This window comes from Tachysurus vachellii, chromosome 18 (assembly GCF_030014155.1).
Source record: "Tachysurus vachellii isolate PV-2020 chromosome 18, HZAU_Pvac_v1, whole genome shotgun sequence".
NCBI classification, from domain to species: Eukaryota; Metazoa; Chordata; class Actinopteri; order Siluriformes; family Bagridae; genus Tachysurus; species Tachysurus vachellii.
The window spans coordinates 9,878,529-9,897,017 of record NC_083477.1 but is presented as its reverse complement, the minus strand read 5'-3'; the positions used below and the strand labels follow the sequence as shown (position 1 = coordinate 9,897,017).

Here is an 18,489-nt window from a genome sequence, read left to right as displayed (position 1 = left end):
TAACATTCCATATTGAACTCAGCCCATTGGGGATGTATCATCTACAAAGGTTTTACCTTTCCTCACTCGGTGTCAGACAGAGGTTCGGAAATGACAATGATTTAAAAGTAAGACTACACTCCTGTTTTATTAGCTGATGAAAAAAGCCGGTGGAATACAAATCAACACAGATAATATGAATAACCTACATTCTAACTGCTCGACTTCATCTCATTCTCCTGCCTGTCAAGCCAGAACACTGTTATTTGGTCTTGAGAAACACAAGCCACAATTTCTGTTTTCCATTAAAATAACCAGACCAAATGGAATAGCTCGAAGGCATAATAGAACAGCACTGAAAGCTTGTTTACAAACTGAAATAAATGTATATTGCTATAATGAACGCTATAAAGCTGCTCCTGAGAAGCAGGAGTGTGTCTATGTACCTTCTCTTCAGATACACAGTTCTGTTGAGTTCTTGTCTAAAGAATAACGACACACACTCACCCAACCTGTTGCTTTTACTTTTACACCTTAATAATAAAAATATTAAACCCTTTTTTATCTATTAAGAACATGTATTGTCCCCACAGACTTTTAGCAAAGGCCCAGTAAGATGCCCCATGCTAAGTGTCTGATTAGCACTTTTGGGTTTCGAGCTTGTTTTTGTAGCTCCATGCAGGCAGCTCATTAGTGTTGGAGCTCTTTTGGTTTATCTCCCACTGCGGCTGCTGTTCTAATGTGGCACAGATGTTTCTTCTGATAATCTCACCCCTCTAGAGTCTAAAGTGTGCCTACTTCACATATGCTTGTATACAAACTTGGTCATGGACATGGTCTGTCTTTCTCTCCCTCCACCATCTCGCACTTCCACAATGTGATATCCTAGAATCAGTCTTGCTCCACTGCTACTAAACAGTGCACCTCAGTGGAAAGATCCGATTTCCCTTCGGAGAGAAATCATCCTTCACAGACGCAGCACTGTCCCTGAGATGGTTGTGTAGCCAAGCTGCATATTGAAACTTGGAAAATGCCAGCTCACTGGGATAAAACACCCATGGTGTTAACAGAAGCTATGAATCATCAGACTGATAAATATTTCTCCTTCTCAGTGGAGCTCTCACATGAATCCCTCTTAAAATCTTTATAAAAAAACAAAAAAAAAAAAAAAAAAGAGAAAAATCAGCACTCCCCCTCACTCATAGTGTCTGGGGTGTCAAATGCCTCTGCGTTTGGTTGAGGGCCTGCAATGTATATTCGCTGAATGACCGCCGTGTGCATCTGGTCTCTGTGGATGACACACAGAGAAATGTTGTACATTTAAAAGGCACATTCTGAGCCCTTGAATAAATAACTACTATGAGCCTGAAGTGATACAAATGCCACAGTTTAACCCTTTCCAGTCTTCTTGTTCCTCTGAGCTGATATACAATGTTACAGCACAGTAGTGGAAAGCAGCTTATTCAAATGATGGATGTGCATAAGATGCAAAGGGAGCATATTTAAATACTAGTACCTAAGCCTTTTCTTATATTTCCCCGAGTCTTAGATTTCATTTCCCAGAGCTCACATGTGGTTTGGGAAAGCATTTATTTATAAGAGCAAAACTGGCATAACCACCATTTTCCCACCTTCATAGTTCAACAGCCTTTTAATATCCATACACAATTTCACCACGGTGCATCCAATGATAGATGAAAAAAGCACTGATTCAATCATGCTGCTTGCTCCACCATGGGATACTGTGTTGCCTTAATGGCATGAGACATCTTTCCAGCATCCATTCAATAGTGTCTTCATAGCCTGCCCACTTTGGTCCTGTCCTCACTGCTCTTATTATATAGAAATCATTTACATGTGCTTCAACAAGCAACTAGTGCCTGATCAGTCAGGGATATTTTATGCTGAGTAATAACAAAGAAACTTGTTCTCAGGGAAGAGGAGTTCTCTATGCTGCATTGTTTTGTTTTTTCTTCTTATTATTTTTTTTATGAGAGTCATACACTAGCTAGATACAGGCACCATGTCTGGAAATGCTGTATGCTTGGTGGGGCAGGTTGGAGAAGGTGTAAAAAAAAAAATCAAAAAATAAATCTGAGCACATGTTGATCTTAGTGCTGCATTGAAAACAGTAGAACATTAGAGGCATAGACTTGGTGGTGTGTTTTTGCCTGTTTTGTTGAATTCAGAGAAAGACAATTTCTTTTCTTTATTTTCTTTATTTTCTGAAACAACTGCCACTACAGTTTTCTTCAGACATTCATGAGCAATGAAAGGTTTATTACTATGTTAACAAGTGGTGAATGGGCATCATTCTGCAAAAGTTCCTTTTAAGTGTGACTATTACAACTCATCAGCGGGGACCCAGAAGACAGCTACAGAAGGATAACAAAAGCCTAATTGGTGTAGTACTGACAAGAAAGACAAAAGCTACGAAAAGGAACTTGCTGTTCTTTAGCTTTACCAGTAATGGTCGGATAATAGCGATTTAACAGATTTGCAGTATTCTGAAAAGAAATAGCCTCTTAAGGCACTCATAAATTCACAGTATACTTTTTGTGTCATTTTGGTGAAAAAAGATGGACAGCCTTCAGGGATGTTATGAAACTCTTTAAGTTAATGTCGACTCTAGCTCTAGTTCACACAACTTTTAAAAACATTGAGCCAAACTTAAATTATATCCATAACATTTACTGCAATCAATAACAGATTTAATATAAAGTTAGGCCCTGTGGAGAAGCTGATGCTGGCCATCTCAGTGTTCATTAAAAGCTCCATGCTGGAGCTTCTTTGTTGCACTGTCTGTGGCCTGAGGGGAATAAACGACTGAGACAACAGCAGATAAGAAAGAAGATTAATAACTTCTTTAATCACTGTGGCTACTTTGCTTACAGACACCCAACATTCAACCCAACTTAGGTATTGACTCATTGCCTTCCTGGGGTTGAGCTTGCCAAATTCACAGAAATGATATGTGATCTGTCACACGGTCCTTCACAATCTCCAGAAGTCTTCAAATAAATATGTATTTGAAACAGTTAAATGTATACTAATTTTGTCCATCCTTCTTCAAACTAGAGCAATTAAACCAGTCTCTTAGGATGGAGTGGTTGATATAGACCTATTTCTACAAGACCACAATCAAAATAAATGAAACCCCAAATGAAAATAAGCTCCAAACTTAGAAATATAAAATAGGTTATATTAAGTCTTCCTCTGTGTGGAAAGCAAAATAACTGGACTTTTGAATAAACCAGACACTAACAATTCCTTTGGACATATGCTTGATAGCCTCCTTTTAGAACTGTGTGAAGGTTTCTTATTTGGTTGAACCGACTAAATAATAAAAATGACTTGTAGTTTATTATAAATGTGTATGTTTATGGTGCTTGGAAGCTGATAAAAGCATTTGAATATAAATATAGAATATTATCTTGTAATCTTTTAAATCTTTGTGAATTGAAATTGAAAAGTGTAGGTTTGATGTACTGTAACTTGGGCTAAAAGTTAAGCTCTCCTGAACACTAGATGCTTTCAGAGTGGTGAACCTCATCATTTATCCAATCACAAAGGGGAAAGTCATGTTTGCAATTCATGACTGTGATGTGAAGTGAGACTGAGTAGCGTTCAATTTTGACCGAGTGTTTAACATCCCAGCTATAATTCCAATATTCACAAAATTCATATTTAAATCATTTTTTTTATCTTATTATTTCCATAAGTTCCATAAGCCTACACTTACACACTTTATATAAATTGCACTTTGCAATTTGCATCAAATCTCTATAAGATTTAAATTAGCAAGATTTGGTCATGACTTTTATGTACAGTAATGTCACATGTAAGTCAAAAATACTAAAGATTCATATTAAAATATGAATTTTAATTCACCTCTCACCTTCCAAAAACATGCCAGTAAGTGGATTATCAATGCTAAATTGCCTCTAGGTATAAATGAGTGTGTGCATGATGCCTTGTGTTGGACTCCTAGCATGGGCTTCGATCTACACGGGCGCTGATCAGGATAAAATGGTTACTGAAGATAGATAGATAGATAGATAGATAGATAGATAGATAGATAGATAGATAGATAGATAGATAGATAGATAGATAGATAGATAGACAGATAAATATGGTAGCTTAGTGGTTAAAGTGTTGGACTACTGTCTACAATTGCTCAGTTAAATTAAAATTTAAGTCTCTGGATAAGATTGTCTGCCCAGTGACAAATGTAAACATGAATGAATGAATGAACAAATGAATGAAAGGTATTTTCATGGCTCATTATCAAATCGCATAAGAATAATAACAAATCTTACTGGAGATCTGGTAGAGAAAAAAATCCCCTGGCCTTGTACACATTTGATCTCACATGAAGGGAACCACATACTGTATTTTCAGTAAACCTACAGAAGCTCAGCTGTCAGGTAGCTGAAATGAACGCCAGACAACCTGTCATAATTAATCTCAGCCAAAGTGGATTAGACAAGAAATAGGAATTAATATTTCATTCAATGCAGGGTGCAGGGGCTCAAATATCATTCAATTGAACCTAAATAAGTGTTGCCCCCACTTAAGGAAGATATTGTAGAAATATTTATGTATCCCTTTCTAAAAGGTAGACTTTACAATCATCCTGCGTTACCCATATAGGAAACATGAATGTATTTTCTAGATAAAGAAATCTCAGTGGATATAAAGGACTTTGGCTGAAAGAGGGATAAGATGGGTCCAGTGTGAGGCTAGGAATTAATGAACAACACACACATGGCATGGAAGGGAAGGGAAGGAGCAGGTAATCTGAGCTAGTGCACAGTGTACATTAATGAAGAAGAGAGCCTCTGCTCTTTTAGGTCACTGATGAGCGGAACATGCAATTAGCACAGTGGCTGATGAAATTGCATGGCCTTAAAACAAGTTGCATAAACACAACCTTTTTTGATCCGCCGTGAGCGGAATTCTCTAATGTGTGCAAACCCATCTGCTATGATATCTTTCAGGAAAAAAAAAGCAGAAGGTCACAGAAGCAACAGACATAGGTGTGCTATGACACATTAACCGTATCATCTAGCTCAGTTACACGCGCCATTTATCTTAGAAGCTGTCCAACTCCATGCTTCAGAGCTTGATCACAATGACTTTGAAGAGAAAGTTGAATTCAGTCTTATTTATGGATTTATATGGAGTCTTGTGGAGCTTTTCCTACGTATTGGACAACATACTTCTCGGTTGGATTACAGAGCAAGAAGCCACAAAGAAATAGAGGTGTGAGCCACAAAGATCCTTTTGAACCTAAGCTGCTTGTTAGTGTATTAAAGCTTTCTTTTTCTGACTACAAAAAATCTCTGAGCTTATGAGGCTTTTTGAGGCTATAAATGATACTCTGTTTGAAGGAAGACCATATAAAAAGGTCAGGGTGTGGAAGTTGAACCCTGTATTGCACATTAAGAGCTCAGTGATGCTAAATCTGTTTATTTCCCAATTTATGTTTAATCACCCATGAATTATCGGGGAAGGGTTTTTTATGTTTGGTTGGTGGGTTGGTTGGATTTTTTTCATGCTTCCATCTTACACTCAACAATCACTTTTTTTGCTAGGTGCCTCAGAGAAATTTGTGCCTAATGGCGTTTTAAAAAAATAGTCAGTCCATGCAGGGTCAGAAAAAGTAATAAGATGTCGGACGCGTACAATATGTAACTGACGTGGCCGTACATATTCCATACTCCCTCCCAATGTATCATTAAATTATTAAATTTGCATGACTCATACAGTATTTGCAGCACTAGGCATTTGGTTCGGTGGGCTTTGAATGAGTGAGTCAGCCATGCCAGACATCAATAATTCAGACATTCTCATGTGCCGGTTTGTCTACAAAAAGCCTTGCTGGGTTTCAGTGTAAAGATGTATTACATACCTAAATACCAAACTAGCACACTCTCTACGCATTTCGAGAAGCTGGCCCTGGGCCCTGTGGCTCCATCCTGCTGCTTTATTAGCCTGCAAGTCTCTCTATCAGTGCATACAAGCACAGTCTCCCATGAGCTTCACCCCAGGCATCACTGCTGCCAATAAATCTCTCATCAGACCATTGTCTGCTGCCTGACTTTCCTCATCATTGCTGCATGACCCACAGGCATCACTTAAAACTTGGGTCCACCTACAACATATTGGTATGAATCATGTGTGAGTTCTCAACTTTTCCAAGCTTATGGTTTTTTTAACGTTCAGATTTCCGTAGCAGGTCTAAAATTAAAAACCCAAGGCTGCAAGCTTTTTATATCTATTTTTGTATGGATGTCTTTAAGACTTACTGGACTGTTTTTTTCTTCTCTCTCTCTCTCTCTCTCTCTCTCTCTCTCTCTCATTCAGAAACACACTGTTTATCTTTTTCTTTCAATCTCTTCCTCTCTCACTCTCCTTCTGTCTCCATCTCTTTTGGAGCTCAGGTGTTGGAGAGAGTGGTTCCTGCTTGCACACTTGCCACTGTCAGTCTCGGTCCATAAATCTGCAGTCATTCAGCACTTCCCCAGTGTGATGTGTACTCTCCTTCACTAACAACGCCTTCTCCCCTTTGATAGATGAGGCGAAGGGCCTGTTGACGGCTGCCATCTCTGCAGCTCTCCCTTCAGAGTCAGGCTGTGCAGCTAAGAGAATAGATTTATTTCAGCCTTGCTTTTATATCCCAGCTGCCCCGTTTGATCAGTTTTAGCTGCATCCACAACAGTAGCAGGATTTCTTAGGTGCTGAGTTTCTTTTGTTTCAGGTGGCTTGTGTTACATAACTGATGTGATGAAAGAGTTTGAGTGACTGACAGAGGTTAATGATTGAAATAAGCTGCACTGACAAGGTGAAAACAATTCTGGGATGATTGTATCTAGGACATCAATCAATCACCCGGTGTTTCAGACACACGATAACCGTCTGCCTCCTGACATCCGACCACTGATATACTTTTTGAGTGGGTCCACAGATTTCATGTAATTTTTGCAAATAAATCTCATTAAAATGCTGACTGTAGCTCAGCACAAATATGAATTTAGAGACACTTAACTGACATTTAGCCCTCTTACACACTCTTATATTGCCTTTATGTATTCAGATTTGTTTTCAATCATAATGGTGCAACAAGCTCTTTTTGTTATCCCCATCATTTTTTTTTTTTCTTTTTTTTATGATGAAATATTTTTATGCTGCATCGAGGTTGCTCATCAGACTATTCTTCCCATTCCCGTAAAGATCAAACGATGCAATATATCAAACACATGCTTGGACTTTATTGCCGTTTGAGGAAGACAGCATGTTAACATCTCAAACCATTTTTCATCTACAACTGTTTCATCCTCCTCCTCCTCCTTCTTCCTTCTTCTATAGAAAACCCTATACTGGCATGAACATTAGAATATCATGTACATATATTTACATAGTGAAATGAATAAAGGATATTTTTAAACCATGGGTATTTATGGAGTATCAGAAGGCTAACACCCACAATACATACATACTGTATGTGCACACCTCTACTCATTCATCTTCAAATGGCTTTTATCCTTGCTAAGCTATTGAAGAACTGCTGGTTTAAAAAATCCAGCCCCAGGGAAAGAGGTCATGTTAAAATAGAAATGTTTTGGAAGCTGGCTGCCATTCCACGTGATATGCTACAGTAGATGCCCTCTCTTGGGAATGCCCCCTTCTTACAGAATAAACTACGCTGTCCACCTGCCCAGTCTCCATGGCACCACAATATCCTTCATAACTCTTCCTCACAGCCTCTAGCAGGAACTCGGCTCTGTTAGCATAGCTGCTTGAAGTACTGCTTTTGTTTCCATGAGCTAAAATCGATCCCCCCTGGTGTAATACAGTTCAATTTGATGTGCTTGAGCCTAGTCAGCTGTGATATCACAGTCTTCTGCCACACTGTGTGTGTGATCTGGAGGTTACTTAGCAGAATCACTGCAAATTGCTACATAATGAAGACTGAAGCCATCAGTTTTCTCTCTCCTTTAATGCTTTTGTCTGAGCTTGTGATTGTCTGTTCTTATTTGTAAGAATGAGTAGTGGAAAAATTCACTATCATCTAATAATCATGTAGACTTTTCAGCATCGTCGCTGACAGAGCTTTTCAGGACAAGGCGGGACATGTTATCTGTTTAGTTGCCCTGAACACTCTGAAGCAATTAACCCTGGATAGCTTGTCTGTGTTTCGCAACACCACATTAGCATGTCTGAGTACAGACTTGAGTGGACTGCAGCCTTTAACGTTGAATGAATAATGTTGCAAGGCATCCAGAACAGATCAGACACCGTTTTCCTAACAGTGTCCATCAGAAATGAATCATATATTAGTCCGAATAGATAGTTTATACGATGTTGTGAAGTTGTTTACACGATAAACAGTAAGAGTATGATGTAGGTTGTGTGGAAAACACATTTCAGACATGTTAAATAAGAAAAAGAATGAAGTGATTTCAGACTAGAAGGACATACCCATGATTTATTGGATAGATAAAGATTCCATTCATTCATCTTCTACCGCTTATCCAAACTACCTCGGGTCACGGGGAGCCTGTGCCTATCTCAGGCGTCATCGGGCATCAAGGCAGGATACACCCTGGACGGAGTGCCAACCCATCGCAGGGCACACACACACTCTCATTCACTCACTAGGGACAATTTTTCCAGAGATGCCAATCAACCTACCATGCATGTCTTTGGACCAGGGGAGGAAACCGGAGTACCCAGAGGAAACCCCCGAGCCACGGGGACAACATGCAAACTCCACACACACAAGGTGGAGGAGGGAATCGAACCCCGACCCTGTAGGTGTGAGGCGAACGTGCTAACCACTAAGCCACCGTGCCCCTGATAAAGATTCCATGCCCTACATTATTTGTATCTTTTACCAAAAGTCAACAGAATTTGTGTATTTCAACCAGCCATAATTCACCCATTTTCTAACTTCTCTGTCATCAATCAATCAAACTTTATTTATGAAGCACTTTAAAACAACCAAAGTTGACCAGAGTGCTGTACAGAAGAATATATACACATAAAATACTCAACTCATACAAGACATAAAAACAAGAAAACAAACTAAGAAACAAAATGACAAAATCAGGTGTTAAAAACCAAGGAAAAAAGGTGGGTTTTAAGAAGCGACTTAAAAGAAGACAATGAAGAGGCCTGTCTAATGGGCAATGGCAGATCGTTCCACAATTTAGGAGCTATTACAGCAAAGGCTGTAGTCATGTCTGCCATAGGGATGTGGTAGCCTATTGGTTAAGGTGATGGACTACTGTTTGGAAGGTTTTGAGTTTGATTCCCCTGTCCACCAGGTTGCCACTGCTGGGCACCTGAGCAAGGCCCTTAATGATCAATTTCACTGTTGTATAAAAAAATGAGATAAAATATTAGGGTGGCTGCTTAATGCTGGAAATGTAAACGTCATAGACACTTTTCCACCATGCCACAAGAGGGCATCCTCTAATGAATTTTCAGCTTGTCCTCATTTCCTGTTTGTGCTTTATATTGGGGTGTCCGAGCTGATCTGCAATGTGCAGGTGTTGGTGCAGGTCTTCATTCCAGAGAAGCAAAAGCCACATCTGATAATCCTTATATTGAAATGCAAGATTTACTTATTAAACAGGTTGAAATTAGGTATTTCTGTTTAACAAGAGTGATAACCTGCACCCACACTTCCCATTTGTGGATAGGACTGCACATCCCTGATATACAAACAAAGCACATGAACTTGCCACTAAGGCCACTTACACTTGAGTATGTTCTGAGCTGCTGTTTATTCGACTGATGTTTGAGTATGACCCTTCCTTTCTTCTGTGGTTTCCTCCTGTTGGACATTTCTTTGTTGTGATGTTTTTCTGATGTTCTGTCTGCCAACTCTAGCTTGTTTATTGTGGCCCTGATTCTTCTTGTTAGACATCTTTCACATGGATCCTCGCTCTTCTCTTGAGTGCCCTATGGTATACTCTTTTTATCAAACAGAATTATACAGTTGCCATGTCTTTAAGTCTGCAATATATAGATAAACTCTGTTCTGATTGGATAGTGACCTCACATGATCTGTATCACCTGTAGAGCTGTGTGAGGATCTCTGGGAGATAAGCAATAGGCTAGTGTTCATTCTGTCCTTCTATCCTGATGACAGAATCCTTTTGACATGTTTTGTACTGTGCCTCAAAACACATTCAGTACAGAAATGCACAAAACATGTTTTTAACTGTGGAATGAAATGCTTTGGAACAATTTCAGCCATTCATCATGGCACTCTGGATGCGTTGTAGAGATATATTGGGTTTCATGACAGCCAGATTTACCACATTTACTTGCTTGTAAAAATTTTAAAAATGTTCACTCCAGTAACTGCTGCTGACTTCATCAGGACTAGGTGGGACTAAACTCTTGTAAACATGTTCATTTTTGAAACATTGCAGTGACAAGAAATCCAAACTTGGCTGTCTTTGGAGCTCGGTTTCTGTAAATCAGCTTCATGGACTGGGGAGAGACTGGGGAGAGTACCTTCTGAGACATTAACAATGTTTACAGTGTATTAAGATCTTTAGTTACAGAAAAAAAAAAAAATCAGGTTTTCATGAGTATGACCTTTTGAAATGTTCTCAACATCCTAAAGAACATCCTGAGCTGCTTTTCGTCTGCCATTAGTTAGTCTTAGACGGCAGCACTTTGATACTTACAAATATCTGTAAAAATAATGGAGGAGGCAGGAATATGTCACAATATAATGGTAACACTTCCTAGCTCTAAAAAATATACTGTAATAGGAGGTAATAAATCATATATTCTGTAACACCACCAGCTATTTCTCTAATCCAATTTTGTTCACAAACTGCTTTTTGTTTCAACTGACTGTTGCACCCAAGTTGACACGAGATTCTGAGATTTGTATGACAAGAAAGGATTCATATGCTGCTTTCAAAAAAACTGGTGAAATATATCAGTAAACAACATTCATGCTAACATTGATGCCTTCCAACCTCCAAATACAGCTTGAAGCACTATTAGTAAAGTCACATCCACTCTTATTTAAGGTTCTACAGTACATAAAACCTTCTAGGGTTCCTCCAAAAGGACAGATTCTTATTGGTAATAAATAGAAGTGTCATAACAGATAAATGCCAGCTCATTGTGTTCTGTGTCTGTATACAAGCGACAAATAGCTAAGCCATTATCTTCAGTGCAGTTTGTTTCACTGATGCTGGAAATGCTATGCATAGTGCTAATATACACTGGGGTAAACAAGAACAATCACCTTGATTTTTGCCATTATGGCTTTTTCACCTTGTTCGGAAAGTAAAAGCTTATCTGAATCGATCTATGTGCTGCTTTGGAAACCTGCTGATCTGAAGCTTTACTCAAAGAGTTATTATACAACAAAAAGTCTTAGAGTTCTGCTAATTATGGGACATTCCATCAGTTCCCACAGTTCTCAAAGTGGGGTTCATGAACTGTAGCCAGTGAATTATTTATTTTTTATTACAGTGGTGGAAACTGCAACCACACCATTGTTAAAGTCATTGTGCTTTTTAACAATTATTCTAGGTGTTTTTTTGTCTATTTGACCGGTTACTGTGAATTGAATAGAACTGATCCAAACCTCAGAGTCAAAAAACAAGTGGCAATTTTTAACCCAAAATGAGATGGAAACTATGCAAAACTGAGTCAAAATACAGTATAATTGCATACATATGCCTTAATATAATTATGAAAATGAATAGTGTCTTTTTTGTTTAAAGTGCAGTTAATGTGCAAACAAAATTGAGAAATCCTGATGTAATCTTTTGTATAGTAATGAAAGAAAGAAAGAAAGAAAGAAAGAAAGAAAGAAAGAAAGAAAGAAAGAAAGAAAGAAAGAAAGAAAAAAAAAGTAGGAGCTGAAATGGTCTCCACCACATCCCCTCATATAGGGTAGAGAGCAAAACCATTATGTCGTATGGGAACAATTGTGACGTGACTGCTGTTGTGTGTCACAACTGCATCTTCTGGTTTATGTATTTATGGGCACGCCACAACTACAAAACTTTTTTTTAGCTCCATTATTGAAGTCAAAGTGTTATTTTTTCCTGTTAAATAACATTGAGTTAATGTTAATTGTGACTGGTCTACTGAAGCTTCTTTAATAAAGGCCAAGTGGTTTAGAGTGATCAGAACATGAACTGCAGACAGAACACTGAGTTCTTGGGCCAGATAGACACATCTCTCACTTCTTCATTTTGCCACCAGTTTCAGCACAATTAACATCTGAGTGTGTGTGAAAACCTAGTATTGATTTCCATTCCAATATTGAAGAGACACTATTTTCCATTTGCTCTAAACAGAACTCTACTCTGAAAGAATCTATGGACATTTTATAGCAGTCATAAGGTTTGCTTTCATACACATACCTTAGAAACATTTCCATCACCTGAAATGATCACTCTCTTGTGACGCATCGATAAAAACAATCCAAGAGCGCTCACAGGAATCTGTGATATGCAGAAAACAATCAAAGTGGACAGCCTGGAAAAACCAGTATACACACCCTCTCAGGCACACCAGGGCTAAGACTGGGTATTCTGGCTGTTCCGTGATTTAAAGAGAACTACTGTCCTAAAGAGTAACTCTATCAACAACAGAAAAGCTGTGAAGGAAGAACAGAGGATAATGTGAAAGGGTTTTGTCTGAATCATTTGGAGCACATTTGAAGGGTGAAAAAGACGACAAACAGGAAGCTCGAGAGGTAAATAAAGATACGGCTCAGTTCTTATTGTGTTCTGTGCTCTCTCTTTCTGTGACAGCAGTGTGATTGAGGATTTTAATTCCAGCTAATTCGATTTCTTAAAAAAAAAAAAGAAAGAAAGAAAAAAAGAAAAAGAAAAAAATAGCATCCGCAAGGGCCTAAGAACAATTCAAGAAAAATAACACACATAAAAGTCTTAACTGTCCTCTGGAAGGTAAAGTGCACTGCTGTTTCATCATTTGGGTCTTTTCTATAGCTTTCTTCATGTGTGGTGAAATAGCAAAAAAAATTGAAATGAGGAAAGTGTCTCCATTGTTCTACACCTGTAATGCTATGGTAATGAAGTAGTTAGCCCAGAGCTAAAGTTAATGAATCAAATCCACAGAGGTAAGAGACGGCTATCTGAGTGCCGTTTTTAATGGTTATGTGTTATGTGATTTCTGAGTCATGGAACAAAAATGATAAAAAACACTCAAGGAGGTGACCCACCATGCAAAATTGCTTTCCCTGTTTCAAATGCTTGTGTCATAGTTGGAAAATGAAACTACTGAAGCCAGTCAGATATGTAGCTAATTGCCCTTGAAGGTTTTGGGTGTCCTTTTGGGGGCTTTCGAAGGTGCACTGTATGACAGCAGTGTGCAGATAGCAGCCCGATGATCCATATACTATCGACCAATTTCTATATCACTTAATGACGATGAAAGGATGGCCTCAGATAGTGTAACATAATTACTATTGATTGGTTATTTTTGCCCCAGAGTCTGTCACGGCCCATCTCCTTCACACTTTCCTACAGATTCGAGCCTGGTTGCTAGCCATGGAGGAGGATTTTATGAAAAAGAGCCATCCTGATGTCATAACACAGCAGCACATGACCAATGTGGATAAGAGCTACTCCGAGACCAAGCGTGCCGATTCAGGGCCAAACGGCTGCTTGCGGTGCTGCAAGAGTACCAAGAATTGCCTGATGAGCCCAGAATGTGGCAGAGCTCTCAACATCGCTAGTGTCGTCGCCATGTGTGGCATGTGCATCCGCATGTGGACATGTAAGTTCAAACACTTTAAGCTACTTCGAAATGTTTCACATGATCACAATGTCGGTTGTTGACAGTAACATCAAGTGTTATAAATTCACAATCTCATCTAATTAAATGTCAAAAAAAAAGGTGTTCACTTCTATAAAGAATCAGGCTACATGCCTTTTGGAATCTGTTTCTCATAATAAAACTGCAAAAAAGCAATTACAACACAATTCAGTAGGATGTTGGCAGCTAACTAATAGTAAAGCTCTTGAGTTCTTTTGTGTTCTGAGTCAGCCACGACTCATCCGAACCCTTCTCTAAAGGCTCAGTGCTGTCAGTCGAAAATTACATTACATTCGATGCTATTAACCTGTATTTTTTTCATTCATTGTCGTAATGCCAAAAAAAAATCTAAATCTCAGCCTAGACGGTATCTGACTGCCTAACTGAACTCTTGTGCTCTCTTCAGGAGTCATTTTGGTTAATCTTCATTTCCAATTCTGAAGTCTGTCATCCTGCCTGCCTGTTGTAAAGGGCGTAATTTTCTTTTATTTTCACAGAGATTTCTACTGCTTCTGAATCAAGCACATTCTGTCTCCTGATGGTTGCCACCCTGAACTTAGAACAATATGAAGCATCATGATTATGGAATCTCGACCAAACCTCTATGAAACCATTATTACACACCCTTAGATTGAACTCCACCCTATTTGCTAATCATATATCTTTGACAACATGCACAACATTACAGCATATCTGTAAGTAAAGAAATTATTAAATAGGTTAATAAATGGGTTAATGAAAATGTAATGTAACAACAAGACTTTAATAATCTGTGAATAGCGTATTTATTTTTAATGCATAAAATGTTTGAAGGATTTTACATGGATGCCATCCTCAGGTCTCTGTCTTCCCTCAGCTGCTGTATCATGACATGTAGCAGTGAGCTGTGACTGAATGCCTGCAGGTGAACAATCAGTAGAACCCAGACCTTGATTTTAAGACTCTAACATTCTACAAAAACCCTGGGTATTAGACACTTTTAGCTCAGAACAAGGCTGTGAATGATGACTTTTCATCTGCATTCTGCTACATATTATTCATAGCGTCGTTACGATTGTCATCTGCAACTAAAGTAATTAAATTAAAAAAGTCTAGTGGCACTGGAGGTCATGTTCACTGTCATTTAGTTTTTAATTTTCACTTTGTTGACAATTTTCCTGTTTAATTACCTTAAATCAGTTAAGTAATTTAATCATTTGAAGTGTCTTCCCCCACAATTGCCATGCTTTTCATTTGCATATGAGTAACGGAGAACAGCCACCTTTTTGGTATTCTCAACACATAACCTCATGTATTCTATTATTCTCATAACCCGATTAGACACTGCTATCTTTTTTTTTTTTTTTCAAACTTAATCACTTCTAAACTTTTGTGGATGTAGTCTGAGCTAAATTTAACAAAGATGTGACATCTCTGATTTTGATTTATACTGCTCTCTGCTCTTCAAAATACAAAGAAAACATGATACATATCTTTGTCTTATCTGTGGTCTTGAATTATGTACTATACATACAAGCAAAACAGCAGCATGATAAATGCATTCAGATTGAGTTCATAGTCGTTGTCTAGTTTGATCTAGCTAGTTCCTCAAGGACAAAGCGAGGAAGTCAGCTAAATGGTGCGTGTCAAACGCTTGGAATTATATAGTCTATCTGACACCATTGAGCCAATGTTTACTTTCATACATTCATTCATTCATTCTCAATCACCAGCTTTTTCTGGTCAGGGTTGTGCTATTATGATAGAGAATAATGGGTCTGTACATGCTGCACAGAACACCAGTCCATCTTGCACCTACCACATTGACACCTAGAGGCACTTTAGAGATGCCAGTCAACCGTTTTTGAGGTTGGAAGAAACCAAAAACCCTGGAAGAAACCCACATGGACACAAGAAGTACAATAACAAATCAATACATAAAAAAACCTGAAGTCACAATAGAACCAGGAACCCTGGTGTTGTGAGATAGCGACGGTGCTTGTTTCATCATTGTTCTCAATTTTCGGGAAAAAAGACACATAGAATCTCAACAAACACACTGACACATTAAATTATGAAAGCGTAACAGAAAAAGAAAACACCATTATGCTTTCATAGTGTTTCATTCAAAGAGTCTAATTTATTGTGAGCATACAGACCTAAAGGTATTGCATCGTTATACCAGCAAACGTTCTGTTAATCTGACTTATTTTGACTTTAAATTATTGGTATGTCATAAACCAAAGGTCAGCTATTGCTCGCAGTCATACATATTCCCTCCATGCTCCTATTATTTTTCTCTTTCTGACTATCTGGAGCACCTTTCCATTTTCAAGGGGCTGTAAGCTCTGCAACTACACTTTAATGAATGCAAGGTAAAGATCATTCTAACCCTGAGCTCTAGTCTTTCCTGTAAGAGGAATAAAATTGTTCGAGTAAAAGCTTTTCTTTCCTTTTCTTTGCATGCTCCATCACTTGATTCAGATATCTGCTCCTGACAGCACTTAGCCTTTTCACCTACATGAACAAGGTGGCCTTTTGAAGCGACTTACTACTTTTTCTCTGTTGGATGAACTGAGGGTTGTTCTTTTATTTTTTATTTCTTTCGCTAGAGAATCACAATCACCTTAGTAATAGAATCAGATCTAAATTGCAGACATCTTAGCATCTTGCTGGCTAATATCTTGTATCTTAGGAATTGTATTGATCCTTATGTATTTGGACTTGATGTAGTAAGCTATTTGAAACCATTTCAGTTGTATTTAAGATGCAATGTCTGATATGTACAAAATATAACCTGCCTACAATAAAGTGCTCTTTCCACTGATAATGCAGTGCCACTGCTTATTTTTATGTGTGTCTGTATACAGATTTAAACCAAGAGTGGGTATGACATAAAGTGGATGTTTTTCTTCTTCTTCTTTTTAAACCAAATATTAAACATATCACTATAACCCTGAAAAGTCTGTGGAAAAAATACAGAGTTTAGTACAATCTTAGGCAGAAAAGTATTAGGTAGGTCTAGCTACATTTTCCAGATCTACATACTAACCTAAGGAAAATTACTGCTGGCCAATCGTGCATGTTATTTTGTCTATTACATTCAAAATTGTAAATTAGGGCAGTTTTTTTAGGGCACAGATTGTTTTTTATTCTCATAAGAGCCAGATATTCATTTGTATGACATGACACTTAATGACCTGAGGCCATTTTAGGACCTCAGTGAAAGAACTACTTATATGCTTGATGATATTGTTTCAAAGACCTGGCAACCCTGGTAACATATCGATTTCCTTGTGTCTAAAAAAAAATGCAGGAAATGAAACAGGAAATTCTAAATTGCATTGGAGTCCCGAATAGAGACTTATATCCTTTACTGATCATGAACTTGCACTTTAGTCCTGAGATTTCTGACACCTCTCTTTCCACCATTCCACTGATATGTGTTTCACACACAGACCAGGTGCAGTTAGTGTGATGAGCTTCCACCTTGGTTAATTGAACATCGATGCCAGATGCATTGAGAACATGTTTTGCATCAAGTCTCATTTTGTGCTACAGCTACTGACATACCCAACACAAAAAAACTCAAATGCTCAACCTGGATCTATCAAAACATGTCCTTCCTCTTTTTGTCAATGTAATAGAGAGAGAGAGAAGAGAGAGAGAGAGAGAGAGAGAGAGAGAGAGAGAGAGAGAGAGAGAGAGAGAGAGAGAGAGAGACAGACGCTCTTCTTTGACCTGATGAACATGTAATGCGATTGCACTGCCATCAGAGCATAGTGCGTGATGAGAGCTCATGCCTGACAGCTGCCCAGTGCTACTTTGTCACAGTAATTTGCTGCCATCAGAGGTGCTGTGCCAGAGAGCACCTGATTCATTGGCAGATAATTCTGACAGGGCAGCAGGGCTTACTCCTAATCTGGCCCTCTGGTGCACATAACAATAGTCTCACCTCAAAGGAACAACAACGTCTGCCACAGGCTGCACTACTGCATCCACTAGTTATGTTGTGAGAGAAAGTGTGTAGAGATGTGGTAATGATATGACCTCCATAGTTAGGAGAACCCCAAATGCTGTTGTTAAGAGGACAGGAGAACTTCTTTTCTAAGTAGTCAGTGAGCTTTCTTGCTTGCTTGCTCCAGGTGCAGTGCTTACTCTAGGGAGAAGGGCTATCAGGATTGGTTGAAATTGACTTTTATTTTCATCTCTTCTAAGACAGTTCTGTCTTACCCAGCTACTCCGTCCTCCTCCCACTCGATTTCTGACTGTGTGCAAACTGCAATAAAATAAAAAAAATGTGAGCCATGGATAGAGACGGGGAGGCTAGAGGATAAGAGAGAGAAAAACAGAGAAATTGATGAAGAAGAAGGATGAGAGGAAGAGGGAGAGAGGAAGCGGAGGCATAAAAGAGCAGACATGAAAGCAATATAAAGACTTCAAATATCAGGCTTAACTCAAGTGTTTTAGTCTGTATTCTCAGGCAATAGGATCCCAAAGAAACAATTATAGGCAAGTTTATACCCATGAAAAGACTTCAAGAAACACTGCCATTAATATTAACTAGCTCTGATCATTGTTATGTAAAAGTAAATTCTATGTAAATGATTTCTGCTCTGCTTTTGCTCTGTTTTAAGCACAATACAACAGGTCACCGGGTTGCCAAGGACAGAAGGAACACAACATAATATCACA

General features: G+C 38.5%; 1 long non-coding RNA gene across 1 annotated transcript; it reads left to right on the top strand.

Annotated features, from left to right (window-relative positions):
* Nucleotides 1-12,534: 12,534 nt before the first annotated feature.
* LOC132861512 (uncharacterized) lies at nucleotides 12,535-16,624 on the top strand. Its single transcript, XR_009649946.1, has 3 exons — nucleotides 12,535-12,730; nucleotides 13,527-13,776; nucleotides 14,313-16,624. It is a non-coding gene; the product is annotated as an uncharacterized LOC132861512 (long non-coding RNA).
* Nucleotides 16,625-18,489: the final 1,865 nt, after the last annotated feature.